At 48.7% G+C, this 18,383-nt stretch overlaps 1 protein-coding gene and 1 long non-coding RNA gene across 6 annotated transcripts in view; one reads left to right on the top strand and one right to left on the bottom strand.

Moving 5' to 3' along the window:
• Positions 1–18,383, bottom strand: part of LOC134957652 (tenascin-N-like) — a 618,734-nt gene that overhangs the window by 102,335 nt on the left and 498,016 nt on the right. The window lies entirely within an intron of this gene.
• The window catches only part of LOC134957654 (uncharacterized), an 86,672-nt gene continuing 69,344 nt past the window's right edge, over positions 1,056–18,383 (top strand). For both annotated transcript variants that reach the window (XR_010186695.1, XR_010186696.1), the window contains exons 1-2: positions 1,056–1,217; positions 2,160–2,239. This is a non-coding gene — a long non-coding RNA (uncharacterized LOC134957654). The remainder of the gene's footprint in view (positions 1,218–2,159; positions 2,240–18,383) is intronic.

The raw sequence follows: 18,383 nt of genomic DNA, 5'->3' as shown, positions 1-18,383 counted from the left end.
CTCCGTTGTTGTTCATACTGTTAAACTTACCCAGTTATCACAAGTTATACGGTGTGATTGGTGTGACTGGTATGAGTCTTGCCCTGGATTCCAAAATCCTTTCCTTGTACGGTCAGCTCTTCCGGGCACAGTTTCTCTAACTGAGGTCTGGAGGAGGGGCATAGAGGGAGGAGCCAGAGCACACCAGTATCCAAATTCTTTCTTAAAGTGCCCTGTCTCCTGCGGAGCCCGTCTATTCCCCATGGTCCTTACGGAGTCCCCAGCATCCACTACGGACTACGAGAAATAGATTTACCGGTAAGTAAAATCTTATTATAATGTAGTTATGTGACTGCCGGTCACATTACCTCCCCCTGCATCCCACCCCCCAGGGCAGTCGAGAGCCGGGCTGGGCCCAGGTACTTTTTGAGGGGTGTGGCCTAATCACAGGAGGTGTGGTCATGTACCGTTAGAACTAAAAAACTGAAAAAAAATGTATTTTAAGCACCTCCATTGCCACACTGCAGCCCAGTACACAGCAGTGTGTGCTGCTGCCAGGTAAGGGGGAGGGAGCCTGGGCCCCTACTGGACCCTCACTGGGCCCCTCCATCAGACCTGGGCCCAGGTCATTTGAACCCTCTCCCCCTCTCTCTCAGCACCACTGCCCACCCCCTCACAATCGAGACGGTCCATGACACCCATAGAGTAGGAATTGAAACCGGTTGCCACCGAGCCCGCATTGCGGCGAGTGCAGCGAGCCCGCAAGTGGCTTGCCATACTCGCCCTCCCGCCGTCATTCCGCTGCCAGGACGCAATACACACCCTATGTATACAGTATAATACTAACACTAATGGCAATGTATGGATGCATGTATTATAGAATATTTATATAGAATTTATAAGACACAGTGCTGGGTCTGTCACTCACAGTTCTCAGCTCACAGTGTTGCAGCCTAACAGACTAGCTTCTGATGAGGTGACCAGCCCTGCTGCTGATTCTTACAACTGAGCTGAGCTGCACCACTTCTTAAACCCATGGGCCACACCCAGCCAGCTGCATACCTGCCCCTCCCAGCCCCTGCCCCCCTCCCAATGCTTGCTGATTCTGAAGAGGCCGTCCAGAGCCGGCTGCAGAGACTGACTCACGAGACGATGATATAATTTCGCAAGATCCTAGCAGCGGTGCGGCGGCTGGAAGTGTCTGTAAGGGACGTCCACGACAAGGGATAAACAGCCAGGTGACACACACATACATTCCTCCTCCCTCTTTATACTAAAGAAAAAAAATATCCAACCCGAAAAAAGGCTCTCGTCCAGGCCCCCTGGATCCGGGTAATCTGTACCCCCACCCCCACCCCCACCCCCACCACCTCTCTCGACACCACTGATTAGGGGTAATTCCAAGTTGATCGCAGCAGGACATTTTTTAGCAGTTGGGCAAAACCATGTGCACTGCAGGGGGGGCAGATGTAACATGTGCAGAGAGAGTTAGATTTGGGTGGGGTGTATTCAAACTAAAATCTAAATTTGCAGTGTAAAAATAAAGCAGCCAGTATTTACCCTGCACAGAAACAAAATAACCCACCCAAATCTAACTCTCTCTGCAAATGTTATATCTACCCCCCCCCCTGCAGTGCACATGGTTTTGCCCAGTTGCTAACAAACTTGCTGCTGCGATCAACTCAGAATTACCCCCATTGTACGAACGACAGGGGATACCATTGACGATCCGTGAGAGAGCGTATCATCGACGAAATACTGCATTCACACTTGACGATATGGAAATGACGGATCGGGCATATCGTTCAGAATATCGTCTAGTGTGTACCCAGCATTAGGTTTAGAGCTCGGGTTAGGATAATATAAATAACAAAATATGACATTCTGGTCTTGACATGTTAAAGGTAGACATTCTGAACGTGTTAACATTTTAACCAAATTGCACATTGATATATTGGTTGTCGACGTAACGTTCGTATCTAGATTCTGACTGTCAACATTCAGAACCTGTCGGTATTCAGTGTGTCTGAATGTCAACCAGTCATAGCACACCCTTGTTATTTTTAATAACCTTTCATGACTATTTGTATATCATCATAAAGAGTTGGTGCTCTGTATTTGTGCCTGATGCCCCTGTTCATGTAATTGAGTGACTTGCATGGCACATTGTGTCTCCCCAGAGCGGCACAGGTCTCAGACATGTACTAGGCGGTGACTGGGAGGTGGCTATTCAGACGCATGGAGATGGACCATCTAACAGGTGTGTAATGGGAGTGTCACATAACTGAATGCAAACTCAGATGCTTAATTGCTCACATTGGAGGCCAATGGCCATGTTATGATGAAGAATCTGCCCCTAGCAAGGGGCTTCTTCAAATTTTGATGGTGTGACTGACGGTTGCATCTAAGACACACAGAGAGGGCATGGCTGCGCCTGCGGTGCTCAGAGCGGTCACCCCAGCACTTGCACAGTCAGACGCACACTTGTACATCAGGTGCAGGGCTGATGCTAGGATTAGCATAGAGTCACAGACGTGACTACGGCAATGACGCTAAAGAGGTCGCTGTACTGTGTGACTCTGAACCGGCCCATATGTGTCCCGGGTGTTCTGTATCCCAATGAAGGTTTGTATTTTTTTTGATTCCTCTACTAGGGAAATAGATAACCATATTTCTTGGAATACAGATTAGCAGGCACAGAGCAGTGACCTCGAAGAGATTCAGGCATTAAACATTTCAGACACTGCACTTCCAGGGGAAATTTTGGGGACCTCCTGAGATTCTAACTTGTGTTGCTAATTTTCTGCTGCCTTGGCACTTCTCCCCCTGTCACAGCAGACAGATGGTGATTCTAAGGAATTTGTTTAAACCACCATACAGCACTACACTCAGCCAGCATTATGATGCAGGAACTCCGCAGTCTCACCAGCTGCAAGCAATCACTGGAAATCTCTACTGTAGCTAGCTAAATATGACTTCTTCTAGAAACCAGTGACGGGCGGTGAGGTCATAGGCTGGGGAGGCACTGATATATATATATATATATATATATATATATATATTTCTCTAACGTCCTAAGTGGATGCTGGGGACTCTGTAAGGACCATGGGGAATAGCGGCTCCGCAGGAGACTGGGCACATCTAAAGAAAGCTTTAGGACTATCTGGTGTGCACTGGCTCCTCCCCCTATGACCCTCCTCCAAGCCCCAGTTAGATCTTTGTGCCCGAACGAGAAGGGTGCACACTAGGGGCTCTCCTGAGCTTCTTAGTGAAAGTTTTAGTTTAGGTTTTTTATTTTCAGTGAGACCTGCTGGCAACAGGCTCACTGCATCGAGGGACTAAGGGGAGAAGAAGCGAACTCACCTGCGTGCAGAGTGGATTGGGCTTCTTAGGCTACTGGACATTAGCTCCAGAGGGACGATCACAGGTCCAGCCTGGATGGGTCCCAGAGCCGCGCCGCCGGCCCCCTTACAGAGCCAGAAGGCAGAAGAGGTCCGGAAAATCGGCGGCAGAAGACGTCCTGTCTTCAACAAGGTAGCGCACAGCACTGCAGCTGTGCGCCATTGCTCTCAGCACACTTCACACTCCGGTCACTGAGGGTGCAGGGCGCTGGGGGGGGGCGCCCTGAGACGCAATAATAAACACCTTGGATGGCAAAAAATGCATCACATATAGCTCCTGGGCTATATGGATGCATTTAACCCCTGCTAAAATACATAAAAAAACGGGAGATAAGGCCGCCGATAAGGGGGCGGAGCCTATCTCCTCAGCACACTGGCGCCATTTTCCCTCACAACTCCGTTGGAGGGAAGCTCCCTGTCTCTCCCCTGCAGTCACTACACTACAGAAAGGGTTAAAAAAGAGAGGGGGGGCACTAATTACGCGCAGTATTAAAGATACAGCAGCTATAAGGGGAAAAACACTTATAAAGGTTATCCCTGTATATATATATATAGCGCTCTGGTGTGTGCTGGCAAACTCTCCCTCTGTCTCCCCAAAGGGCTAGTGGGGTCCTGTCCTCTATCAGAGCATTCCCTGTGTGTGTGCTGTATGTCGGTACATTTGTGTCGACATGTATGAGGAGAAAAATTTTGTGGAGACGGAGCAGATTGCCTGTAATAGTGATGTCACCCCCTAGGGGGTCGACACCTGAGTGGATGAACTGTTGGAAGGAATTACGTGACAGTGTCAGCTCTGTATAAAAGACAGTGGTTGACATGAGACAGCCGGCTACTCAGCTTGTGCGTGTCCAGACGTCTCATAGGCCGTCAGGGGCTCTAAAGCGCCCGTTACCTCAGATGGCAGATATAGACGCCGACACGGATACTGACTCCAGTGTCGACGGTGAAGAGACAAATGTGACTTCCAGTAGGGCCACACGTTACATGATTGAGGCAATGAAAAATGTTTTTACACATTTCTGATAATACGAGTACCACCAAAAAGGGGTATTATGTTCGGTGAGGAAAAACTACCTGTAGTTTTCCTGAATCTGAGAAATTAAATGAGGTGTGTGATGATGCGTGGTTTTCCCCCGATAACAACTGATAATTTTTAAAATGTTATTGGCATTATATCCTTTCCCGCCAGAGGTTAGGGTGCGTTGGGAAACACCCCCTAGGGTGGATAAAGCGCTCACACGCTTGTAAGGGCTCTACCCTCTCCTGAGATGGCCGCCCTTAAGGATCCTGCTGATAGAAAGCAGGAGGGTATCCTAAAATGTATTTACACACATACTGGTGTTATACTGCGACCAGCAATCGCCTCAGCCTGGATGTGCAGTGCTGGGTTGGCGTGGTCGGATTCCCTGACTGAAAATATTGATACCCTAGATAGGGACAGTATATTATTGCCTATAGAGCATTTAAAAGATGCATTTCTATATATGCGTGATGCACAGCGGAATATTTGCCGACTGGCATCAAGTCAAAGTGCGTTGTCCATTTCTACCAGTAGAGGGTTATGGACACGTCAGTGGTCAGGTGATGCGTATTCCAAACGGCATTTGGAAGTATTGCCTTATTAAAGGGAGGAGTTATTTGGGGTCGGTCTTTCAGACCTGGTGGCCACGGCAACAGCTGGGAAATCCACGTTTGTACCCCAGGTCGCCTCTCAACATGAGAAGACGCCGTATTATCAGGCGCAGTCTTTTCGTGGACAAAAGATTCCTCATTTCTGCCCCGTGACAGAGGGAGAGGAAAAAGGCTGCAGAAATCAGCCAGTTCCCAGGAACAGAAACTCTCTCCCGCCTCTGCCAAGCCCTCAGTATGACGCTGGGGCTTTACAAGCAGAATCAGGCACGGTGGGGGGCCCGTCTCAATGAATTTCAGCGCGCAGTGGGCTCACTCGCAAGTAGACCCCTGGATCCTTCAGGTGATATCTCAGGGGTACAAATTAGAATTCGAGACGTCTCCCCCTCGCCGTTTCCTAAAGTCGGCTTTACCGATGTCTCCTTCTGACAGGGAGACTGTTTTGGAAGCCATTCACAAGCTGTATTCCCAGCAGGTGATAACAAGGTACCCCTCCTGCAACAGGGAACGGGGTATTATTCCACACTGTTGTGGTACCGAAGCCGGACGGCTCGGTGAGACCGATTCTAAATCTAAAATCTTTGAACACTTACATACAGAGGTTCAAATTCAAGATTGAGTCACTCAGAGCAGTGATTGCGAACCTGGAAGAAGGGGACTACATGATGTCTCGGGACATCAAGGATACGTACCTTCATGTCAAAATTTACCCTTCTCATCAAGGGTACCTCAGGTTTATGGTACAGAACTGTCACTATCAGTTCAGACGCTGCCGTATGGATGGTCCACGGCACCCCGGGTCTTTACCAAGGTAATGGCCGAAATGATGATATTCCTTCGAAGGAAGGGAATTTTAGTTATCCTTTACTTGGACGATTCCCTGATAAGGGTAAGATCCAGGGAACAGTTGGAGGTTGGTGTAGCACTATTTCAGGTAGTGTTGCGGCAGCACGATTGGATTCTCAATATTCCAAAATCGCAGCTGGTTCCGACGACTTGTCTTCTGTTTCTAGGGATGATCCTGGACACAGTCCAGAAAAAGGCTTTTCTCCCAGAGGAAAAAGCCAGGGAGTTATCCGAGCTAGTCAGGAACCTCCTGAAAACCGAGCCAAGTCTCAGTGCATCAATGCACAAGGGTTCTGGGTAAAATGGTGGCTTCCTAAGAAGCAATCCCATTCGGCAGATTCCACGCAAGAATTTTCCAGTGGGACCTGCTGGACAAATGGTCCGGGTCGCATCTTCAGATGCATCAGCGGATAACCCTGTCACCAAGGACAAGGGTGTCCCTCCTGTGGTGGTTGCAGAGTGCTCATCTTCTAGAGGGCCGCAGATTCGGCATTCAGGACTGGGTCCTGGTGACCACGGATGCCAGCCTGCGAGGCTGGGGAGCAGTCACACAGGGAAGGAATATCCAGAGCTTATGGTCAAGTCTGGAGACATCACTTCACATAAATATCCTGAAGCTAAGGGCCATTTACAATGCTCTAAGCTTAGCAAGTCCTCTGCTTCAAGGTCAGCCGGTGTTGATCCAGTCGGACAACATCACGGCAGTCACCCACGTAAACAGACAGGGTGGCACAAGAAGCAGGAGGGCAATGGCAGAAGCTGCAAGGATTCTTCGCTGGGCGGAAAATCATGTGATAGCACTGTCAGCAGTATTCATTCCGGGAGTGGACAACTGGGAAGCAGACTTCCTCAGCACGACCTCCACCCGGGAGAGTGGGGACTTCACCCAGAAGTCTTCCACATGATTATAAACCGTTGGGAAAAACTCGACAAGTATTGCGCCAGGTCAAGGGACCCTCAGGCAATAACTGTAGACGTTCTGGTAACACCGTGGGTGTACCAGTCAGTGTATGTGTTCCCTCCTCTGCCTCTCATACCCAAGGTACTGAGATTGATAAGATGGAGAGGAGTAAGCACTATATTCGTGGCTCCGGATTGGCCAAGAAGGACTTGGTAACCGGAACTTCAAGAGATGCTCACGGAGGATCCGTGGCCTCTACTTCTAAGAAGGGACCTGCTCCAGCAAGGACCCTGTCTGTTCCAAGTCTTACCACGGCTGCGTTTGACGGCATGGCGGTTGAACGCCGGATCCTGAAAAGGCATTCCGGATGAAGTCATCCCTATCCTGATCAAAGCCAGGAGGGATGTAACCGCAAAACATTATCACCGCATTTGGCGAAAATATGTTGCGTGGTGCGAGGCCAGTAAGGCCCGACGGAGGAAATTCAACTGGGTCGTTTCCTACATTTCCTGCAAACAGGAGTGTCTATGGGCCTGAAATTGGGGTCCATTAAGGTTAAAATTTCGGCCCTGTCAATTTTCTTCCAAAAAGAACTAGCTTCAGTCCCTGAAGTTCAGACGTTTGTAAAAGGGGTACTGCATATACAGCCTCCTTTTGTGCCTTCAGTGGCACTTTGGGATCTCAATGTAGTTTTTGGGTTCCAAAAGTCACATTGGTTTGAACCACTTAAATCTGTGGAGTTAAAATATCTCACATGGAAAGTGGTCATGCTGTTGGCCCTGGCCTGTCAGAATTGGCGGCTTTATCCTGTAAAAGCCCTTATCTGATTTTCCATTCGGACAGGGCGGAATTGAGGACTCGTCCTCAGTTTCTCCCTAAGGTGGTTTCAGCGTTTCACCTGAACCAACCTATTGTGGTGCCTGCGGCTACTAGGGACTTGGAGGACTCCAAGTTGCTAGACGTTGTCAGGGCCCTGAAAATATATGTTTCCAGGACGGCTGGAGTCAGAAAATCTGACTCGCTGTTTATCCTGTATGCACCCAACAAGCTGGGTGCTCCTGCTTTTAAGCAGACTATTGCTCGTTGGATTTGTAGTACAATTCAGCTTGCACATTCTGTGGCATGCCTGCCACAGCCAAAATCTGTAAAAGCCCATTCCACAAGGAAGGTGGGCTCATCTTGGGCGGCTGCCCGAGGGGTCTCGGCTTTACAACTTTGCCGAGCAGCTACTTGGTCAGGGGCAAACACGTTTGCAAAATTCTACAAATTTGATACCCTGGCTGAGGAGGACCTTGAGTTCTCTCATTCGGTGCTGCAGAGTCATCCGCACTCTCCCGCCCGTTTGGGAGCTTTGGTATAATCCCCATGGTCCTTACGGAGTCCCCAGCATCCACTTAGGACGTTAGAGAAAATAAGAATTTACTTACCGATAATTCTATTTCTCGTAGTCCGTAGTGGATGCTGGGCGCCCATCCCAAGTGCGGATTGTCTGCAATACTGGTACATAGTTATTGTTACCAAAAAATCGGGTTATTGCTGTAGTGAGCCATCTTTTCTAGAGGCTCCTCTGTTATCATGCTGTTAACTGGGTTCAGATCACAAGTTGTACGGTGTGATTGGTGTGGCTGGTATGAGTCTTACCCGGGATTCAAGATCCTTCCTTTATTGTGTACGCTCGTCCGGGCACAGTATCCTAACTGAGGCTTGGAGGAGGGTCATAGGGGGAGGAGCCAGTGCACACCAGATAGTCCTAAAGCTTTCTTTAGATGTGCCCAGTCTCCTGCGGAGCCGCTATTCCCCATGGTCCTTACGGAGTCCCCAGCATCCACTACGGACTACGAGAAATAGAATTATCGGTAAGTAAATTCTTATTATATATATACATTGTCCGTGTGATCCGGCTCTCCTATAACTGTAGTTGCTGCACCGGGTGCCTCCGTGACGAGTGGATAATATATACAACATCCGCGGCAGTCCTGGTGTCTAATTTAAAGATCTCTGATACAGGCAGGTATGGAGTAACAATGTTTCAATGACTTTTCTTGAGTCATTGAAACGTTGTTACTCCATACCTGCCTGTATCAGAGTTCTTAAATATATATATATATATATATATATATATATATATATATAACGAGTTTTATGGTAAGAACTTACCTTTGTTAAAACTCTTTCTGCGAGGTACACTGGGCTCCACAAGTCTGGACAATGGGGTGTAGAGTAGGATCTTGATCCGAGGCACCAACAGACTCAAAGCTTTGACTGTTCCCAGAATGCACAGCACCGCCTCCTATATCAACCTGCCTCCCAGCACATGAGCTCAGTTTTAGTTAACCAGCCCAATGCAGTAGCAGGAAAAGAGACGACAACGGTTAGTAGCATCATACACCACACTCTCACGACAAGAGAAGTGTCAGCGGCTAATGCCATATCAACCCAAAGAAGCTAAGTGCGTCAGGGTGGGCACTTGTGGAGCCCAGTGTACCTCGCAGAAAGAGTTTTAATAAAGGTAAGTTCTTACCATAAAACTCATTTTCTGCTGCGGGGTACACTGGGCTCCACAAGGAAAGACATAGGGGATGTCCTAAAGCAGTTCCTTATGGGAGGGGACGCACTGTAGCGGGCACAAGAACCCGGCGTCCAAAGGAAGCATCCTGGGAAGCGGCAGTATCGAAGGCATAAAACCTTATGAACGTGTTCCCGGAGGACCACGTAGCCGCCTTGCACAATTGATCAAGGGTCGCACCGCGGTGGGCCGCCCAAGAAGGTCCAACAGACCGAGTAGAATGGGCCGTAATGTGAGCAGGAGCTGACAGACCAGCCTTCACATAAGCATGTGCAATCACCATTCTAATCCATCTGGTCAGGGTCTGCTTGTGAGCAGGCCAGCCACGTTTGTGAAATCCAAACAAAACAAAGAGAAAATCAGATTTTCGAATAGAAGCAATTCTCTTCACATAGATACGGAGACAAGAACAACCTCTGGTTGTGAGTGTCCAACAGCGCTCCCAGGTGCACCATGCTCTGAGCAGGGACCAGGGAGGATTTCTTCCAGTTGATGAGCCACCCGTGGGCTTGTAGAAACCGGACCGTCATATCCAGATGACACAGGAGAAGATCTGGGGAATTTGCCAGGATTAACAAGTCGTCCAGATACGGCAGTATCCTGACCTCTTGACGGCGGAGTACCACCGTCATCACCGCCATAACTTTGGTGAAGACTCGCGGAGCCGTTGTTAAACCAAAAGGTAACGCCCGAAACTGGTAATGGATGTTGTCAATAGCAAACCTCAGGTATTGTTGCTGTGACACTGCTATAGGAATATGCAGGTAAGCATCCTGTATGTCCAAGGAGACCATGTAGTCCCCAGGATCCAAGGCCAGAACTATAGAGCGAAGGGTTTCCATACGGAACTTGGAAATCTTCACACACCTGTTCAATGCCTTGAAGTTGAGAATGGGCCGGGAGGACCCATTTGGTTTCGGGACTAGAAACAGCGGAGACTAGTACCCCCGGCCCCTCTGAGCAAAAGGCACCTGTACTACGACTCCTGTATCCAGGAGGGTCTGTACCACCGAGTGTAGAGTTTTTGCCTTTGTCCGGTCCAAAGGGATGTCTGTCTGGCAAAATCGATGAGGGGGTCGGTTTTTGAAGGCAATGGCGTAACCTCGAGTGACGACTTCCTGTACCCAGGCATCTGAAGTGGTCTTCAACCATTCCTGGCTATACCCTAGAAGCCAGCCCCCCACCCTGGGATCCCCCAGAGGGAGGCCCGCCCCGTCATGCGGCAGGCTTATCAGTCTTGGCAGCTGGCTGACGGGCAGCCCAGGCTCTTTTGTGCTTCAGCTTACCAGGTTTGGAAGTGCGGGCCTGCTTATGGTACGCCTGACCTTTTGCTTTACCTGAAGGACGAAAGGGGCGAAAGGACGTACCTTTAGCCTTCGACACAGAAGGAGCGGTATTAGGTAGACAGGCAGTTTTGGCAGTAGCCAAGTCAGCCACTATCTTATTTAAGTCCTCCCCAAACAGAATATCTCCCTTGAGAGGGAGTACCTCCAGGGTTTTTCTAGAGTCCAGATCCACAGACCAGGATCTCAGCCACAATATCCGGCGAGCCAGGACTGACGTAGTAGAGGCCTTGGCTGCCAGGATACCGGCATCAGAAGCCGCCTCTTTAATATATCGAGAAGCTGTGACAATATATGACAAGCATTGTCTAGCATGGTCAGAGGAGATTTCAGCATCTAACTCCAAGGCCCATGCTTCAATAGCCTCAGCAGCCCATGAAGCTGCAATAGTAGGCCTTTGTGCAGCACCCGTGAGGGTGTAAATCGCTTTTAGACAACTCTCCACACGTTTATCCGTAGACGTGACGGTAGTGACAGGCAGAGCTGAGGAAACCACCATCCTAGCCACATGTGAGTCCACTGGAGGAGGTGTTTCCCAATTCTTAGACAGCTCTGGCGCGAGGGGATAGCGAGCCAGCATCTTCTTTTGAGGCACAAACTTCGTACCCGGGTTTTCCCAGGGTTCCTGATGTATATCCACTAGGTGATCAGAGTGAGGTAAAACCTGTTTAACCACCTTCTGACGCTTGAACCTATCTGGTTTCTTAGGGGGCACAGATGGCTCGGGATCATCCGTAATCTGCAGAATTAATTTAATAGCCTCCAAAAGGTCAGGAACATCCACATGTGAACTACCCTCCCCATCAGCAGTATCTGAGTCAGAACCTGTGGGGTCAGTGTAAGTGCCGTCCTCATCAGACGAGGTGTCAGTGACAGCAGTGGATTGTGAGGAGACGAGCGCTCGCTTAGAGGACCTCTTGGACTTAGGCGAGCGTTGGTCAGACTTTTTAGTAGTCAAGGACTGGTTCAACTTCTTTAATTGAGCAGATAAATCGTCCGCCCACGGCGGGTTAGCTGCAGGGCCCACATACGGTTGTACCGGCATTGGGGGTCCCATAGGGGGTGTTAGTTTATGAACTAGCGTATGCAGAAGCGTGGAGCCGCCAGAACCAGAGCCCACAGCTGCTATATTCTCCTCATATATGCCTGTGGCTTCAGCAACACCAGCAGTGTGTTCCGCCCCCAGAACCGTTACCCTCAGAAGCAGACATGATATAACTTGCAGTATGAGGTAACACAGTACAATTATCAGCAGCACAATATCCCAAACCCAAACCCCTGCGCAGTGTAGTCAGCACTAGCAGAGATAAAGGAGAGATATGATGACCAAATCACAGAGAAAAATACGTAATACAGTATATCTTTGTGAAAATCCTATATTAGATAACACCTGACGCACCAAGCCCCCTCAGGTTATAGAATATAGGGATAGCAAGTTGAGTGAAAGACACGAGATGGACAACACTCCGCTATCAAATGCACACACAGAAGGTAACAGTTTGTACAATGCAGAGGTTATTACAGACAATAATACTGCACTGGACAAGCTTACACAGCTATATAACAGTAGATATAACACTACACAGTAAGAACTGGATGTATATCACAGGGTAATTGTACTATAAAACCCTGACTAAATGCACTCTTTCTTAACTATCACTGTCTAAAAAGGCAGGTAGAATACTTAAGTGTCATGTAAAGTCACAGCGCTGACAACCAGGCGGCTTTACATTAGAGATGAGCGCCTGAAATTTTTCGGGTTTTGTGTTTTGGTTTTGGGTTCGGTTCCGCGGCCGTGTTTTGGGTTCGAAAGCGTTTTGGCAAAACCTCACCGAATTTTTTTTGTCGGATTCGGGTGTGTTTTGGATTCGGGTGTTTTTTTCAAAAAACACTAAAAAACAGCTTAAATCATAGAATTTGGGGGTCATTTTGATCCCAAAGTATTATTAACCTCAAAAACCATAATTTACACTCATTTTCAGTCTATTCTGAATACCTCACACCTCACAATATTATTTTTAGTCCTAAAATTTGCACCGAGGTCGCTGTGTGAGTAAGATAAGCGACCCTAGTGGCCGACACAAACACCGGGCCCATCTAGGAGTGGCACTGCAGTGTCACGCAGGATGTCCCTTCCAAAAAACCCTCCCCAAACAGCACATGACGCAAAGAAAAAAAGAGGCGCAATGAGGTAGCTGTGTGAGTAAGATTAGCGACCCTAGTGGCCGACACAAACACCGGGCCCATCTAGGAGTGGCACTGCAGTGTCACGCAGGATGTCCCTTCCAAAAACCCCTCCCCAAACAGCACATGACGCAAAGAAAAAAAGAGGCGCAATGAGGTAGCTGTGTGAGTAAGATTAGCGACCCTAGTGGCCGACACAAACACCGGGCCCATCTAGGAGTGGCACTGCAGTGTCACGCAGGATGGCCCTTCCAAAAAACCCTCCCCAAACAGCACATGACGCAAAGAAAAAAAGAGGCGCAATGAGGTAGCTGTGTGAGTAAGATTAGCGACCCTAGTGGCCGACACAAACACCGGGCCCATCTAGGAGTGGCACTGCAGTGTCACGCAGGATGTCCCTTCCAAAAAACCCTCCCCAAACAGCACATGACGCAAAGAAAAAAAGAGGCGCAATGAGGTAGCTGTGTGAGTAAGATTAGCGACCCTAGTGGCCGACACAAACACCGGGCCCATCTAGGAGTGGCACTGCAGTGTCACGCAGGATGGCCCTTCCAAAAAACCCTCCCCAAACAGCACATGACGCAAAGAAAAAAAGAGGCGCAATGAGGTAGCTGTGTGAGTAAGATTAGCGACCCTAGTGGCCGACACAAACACCGGGCCCATCTAGGAGTGGCACTGCAGTGTCACGCAGGATGTCCCTTCCAAAAAACCCTCCCCAAACAGCACATGACGCAAAGAAAAAAAGAGGCGCAATGAGGTAGCTGTGTGAGTAAGATTAGCGACCCTAGTGGCCGACACAAACACCGGGCCCATCTAGGAGTGGCACTGCAGTGTCACGCAGGATGTCCCTTCCAAAAAACCCTCCCCAAACAGCACATGACGCAAAGAAAAAAAGAGGCGCAATGAGGTAGCTGACTGTGTGAGTAAGATTAGCGACCCTAGTGGCCGACACAAACACCGGGCCCATCTAGGAGTGGCACTGCAGTGTCACGCAGGATGTCCCTTCCAAAAAACCCTCCCCAATCAGCACATGATGCAAAGAAAAAGAAAAGAAAAAAGAGGTGCAAGATGGAATTGTCCTTGGGCCCTCCCACCCACCCTTATGTTGTATAAACAAAACAGGACATGCACACTTTAACCAACCCATCATTTCAGTGACAGGGTCTGCCACACGACTGTGACTGATATGACGGGTTGGTTTGGACCCCCCCCAAAAAAGAAGCAATTAATCTCTCCTTGCACAAACTGGCTCTACAGAGGCAAGATGTCCACCTCATCTTCACCCTCCGATATATCACCGTGTACATCCCCCTCCTCACAGATTATCAATTCGTCCCCACTGGAATCCACCATCTCAGCTCCCTGTGTACTTTGTGGAGGCAATTGCTGCTGGTCAATGTCTCCGCGGAGGAATTGATTATAATTCATTTTAATGAACATCATCTTCTCCACATTTTCTGGATGTAACCTCGTACGCCGATTGCTGACAAGGTGAGCGGCGGCACTAAACACTCTTTCAGAGTACACACTTGTGGGAGGGCAACTTAGGTAGAATAAAGCCAGTTTGTGCAAGGGCCTCCAAATTGCCTCTTTTTCCTGCCAGTATAAGTACGGACTGTGTGACGTGCCTACTTGGATGTGGTCACTCATATAATCCTCCACCATTCTATCAATGTTGAGAGAATCATATGCAGTGACAGTAGACGACATGTCCGTAATCGTTGTCAGGTCCTTCAGTCCGGACCAGATGTCAGCATCAGCAGTCGCTCCAGACTGCCCTGCATCACCGCCAGCGGGTGGGCTCGGAATTCTGAGCCTTTTCCTCGCACCCCCAGTTGCGGGAGAATGTGAAGGAGGAGATGTTGACAGGTCGCGTTCCGCTTGACTTGACAATTTTGTCACCAGCAGGTCTTTCAACCCCAGCAGACCTGTGTCTGCCGGAAAGAGAGATCCAAGGTAGGCTTTAAATCTAGGATCGAGCACGGTGGCCAAAATGTAGTGCTCTGATTTCAACAGATTGACCACCCGTGAATCCTTGTTAAGCGAATTAAGGGCTGCATCCACAAGTCCCACATGCCTAGCGGAATCGCTCCCTTTTAGCTCCTTCTTCAATGCCTCCAGCTTCTTCTGCAAAAGCCTGATGAGGGGAATGACCTGACTCAGGCTGGCAGTGTCTGAACTGACTTCACGTGTGGCAAGTTCAAAGGGCATCAGAACCTTGCACAACGTTGAAATCATTCTCCACTGCACTTGAGACAGGTGCATTCCACCTCCTATATAGTGCTCAATTGTATAGGCTTGAATGGCCTTTTGCTGCTCCTCCAACCTCTGAAGCATATAGAGGGTTGAATTCCACCTCGTTACCACTTCTTGCTTCAGATGATGGCAGGGCAGGTTCAGTAGTTTTTGGTGGTGCTCCAGTCTTCTGTACGTGGTGCCTGTACGCCGAAAGTGTCCCGCAATTTTTCTGGCCACCGACAGCATCTCTTGCACGCCCCTGTCGTTTTTAAAAAAATTCTGCACCACCAAATTCAAGGTATGTGCAAAACATGGGACGTGCTGGAATTTGCCCATATTTAATGCACACACAATATTGCTGGCGTTGTCCGATGCCACAAATCCACAGGAGAGTCCAATTGGGGTAAGCCATTCCGCGATGATCTTCCTCAGTTGCCGTAAGAGGTTTTCAGCTGTGTGCGTATTCTGGAAAGCGGTGATACAAAGCGTAGCCTGCCTAGGAAAGAGTTGGCGTTTGCGAGATGCTGCTACTGGTGCCGCCGCTGCTGTTCTTGCGGCGGGAGTCCATACATCTACCCAGTGGGCTGTCACAGTCATATAGTCCTGACCCTGCCCTGCTCCACTTGTCCACATGTCCGTGGTTAAGTGGACATTGGGTACAACTGCATTTTTTAGGACACTGGTGAGTCTTTTTCTGACGTCCGTGTACATTCTCGGTATCGCCTGCCTAGAGAAGTGGAACCTAGATGGTATTTGGTAATGGGGGCACACTGCCTCAATAAATTGTCTAGTTCCCTGTGAACTAACGGCGGATACCGGACGCACGTCTAACACCAACATAGTTGTCAAGGCCTCAGTTATCCGCTTTGCAGTAGGATGACTGCTGTGATATTTCATCTTCCTCGCAAAGGACTGTTGAACAGTCAATTGCTTACTGGAAGTAGTACAAGTGGGCTTACGACTTCCCCTCTGGGATGACCATCGACTCCCAGCGGCAACAACAGCAGCGCCAGCAGCAGTAGGCGTTACACGCAAGGATGCATCGGAGGAATCCCAGGCAGGAGAGGACTCGTCAGAATTGCCAGTGACATGGCCTGCAGGACTATTGGCATTCCTGGGGAAGGAGGAAATTGACACTGAGGGAGTTGGTGGGGTGGTTTGCGTGAGCTTGGTTACAAGAGGAAGGGATTTACTGGTCAGTGGACTGCTTCCGCTGTCACCCAAAGTTTTTGAACTTGTCACTGACTTATTATGAATGCGCTGCAGGTGACGTATAAGGGAGGATGTTCCGAGGTGGTTAACGTCCTTACCCCTACTTATTACAGCTTGACAAAGGGAACACACGGCTTGACACCTGTTGTCCGCATTTCTGGTGAAATACCTCCACACCGAAGAGCTGATTTTTTTGGTATTTTCACCTGGCATGTCAACGGCCATATTCCTCCCACGGACAACAGGTGTCTCCCCGGGTGCCTGACTTAAACAAACCACCTCACCATCAGAATCCTCCTGGTCAATTTCCTCCCCAGCGCCAGCAACACCCATATCCTCCTCATCCTGGTGTACTTCAACACTGACATCTTCAATCTGACTATCAGGAACTGGACTGCGGGTGCTCCTTCCAGCACTTGCAGGGGGCGTGCAAATGGTGGAAGGCGCATGCTCTTCACGTCCAGTGTTGGGAAGGTCAGGCATCGCAACCGACACAATTGGACTCTCCTTGTGGATTTGGGATTTCGAAGAATGCACAGTTCTTTGCTGTGCTGCTTTTGCCAGCTTGAGTCTTTTCATTTTTCTAGCGAGAGGCTGAGTGCTTCCATCCTCATGTGAAGCTGAACCACTAGCCATGAACATAGGCCAGGGCCTCAGCCGTTCCTTGCCACTCCGTGTGGTAAATGGCATATTGGCAAGTTTACGCTTCTCCTCCGACAATTTTATTTTAGGTTTTGGAGTCCTTTTTTTACTGATATTTGGTGTTTTGGATTTGACATGCTCTGTACTATGACATTGGGCATCGGCCTTGGCAGACGACGTTGCTGGCATTTCATCGTCTCGGCCATGACTAGTGGCAGCAGCTTCAGCACGAGGTGGAAGTGGATCTTGATCTTTCCCTAATTTTGGAACCTCAACATTTTTGTTCTCCATATTTTAATAGGCACAACTAAAAGGCACCTCAGGTAAACAATGGAGATGGATGGATTGGATACTAGTATACAATTATGGACGGGCTGCCGAGTGCCGACACAGAGGTAGCCACAGCCGTGAACTACCGCACTGTACTGTGTCTGCTGCTAATATATAGACTGGTTGATAAAGAGATAGTATACTCGTAACTAGTATGTATGTATAAAGAAAGAAAAAAAAACCACGGTTAGGTGGTATATACAATTATGGACGGGCTGCCGAGTGCCGACACAGAGGTAGCCACAGCCGTGAACTACCGCACTGTACTGTGTCTGCTGCTAATATATAGACTGGTTGATAAAGAGATAGTGTACTCGTAACTAGTATGTATGTATAAAGAAAGAAAAAAAAACCACGGTTAGGTGGTATATACAATTATGGACGGGCTGCCGAGTGCCGACACAGAGGTAGCCACAGCCGTGAACTACCGCACTGTACTGTGTCTGCTGCTAATATATAGACTGGTTGATAAAGAGATAGTATACTCGTAACTAGTATGTATGTATAAAGAAAGAAAAAAAACCACGGTTAGGTGGTATATACAATTATGGACGGGCTGCCGAGTGCCGACACAGAGGTAGCCACAGCCGTGAACTACCGCACTGTACTGTGTCTGCTGCTAATATATAGACTGGTTGATAAAGAGATAGTATACTCGTAACTAGTATGTATGTATAAAGAAAGAAAAAAAAACCACGGTTAGGTGGTATATACAATTATGGACGGGCTGCCGAGTGCCGACACAGAGGTAGCCACAGCCGTGAACTACCGCACTGTACTGTGTCTGCTGCTAATATATAGACTGGTTGATAAAGAGATAGTATACTCGTAACTAGTATGTATGTATAAAGAAAGAAAAAAAAACCACGGTTAGGTGGTATATACAATTATGGACGGGCTGCCGAGTGCCGACACAGAGGTAGCCACAGCCGTGAACTACCGCACTGTACTGTGTCTGCTGCTAATATATAGACTGGTTGATAAAGAGATAGTATACTCGTAACTAGTATGTATGTATAAAGAAAGAAAAAAAAACCACGGTTAGGTGGTATATACAATTATGGACGGGCTGCCGAGTGCCGACACAGAGGTAGCCACAGCCGTGAACTACC

Source organism: Pseudophryne corroboree, chromosome 9, assembly GCF_028390025.1.
Source record: "Pseudophryne corroboree isolate aPseCor3 chromosome 9, aPseCor3.hap2, whole genome shotgun sequence".
NCBI classification, from domain to species: domain Eukaryota; kingdom Metazoa; phylum Chordata; class Amphibia; order Anura; family Myobatrachidae; genus Pseudophryne; species Pseudophryne corroboree.
This window is presented reverse-complemented; position numbering and strand designations above follow the sequence as displayed.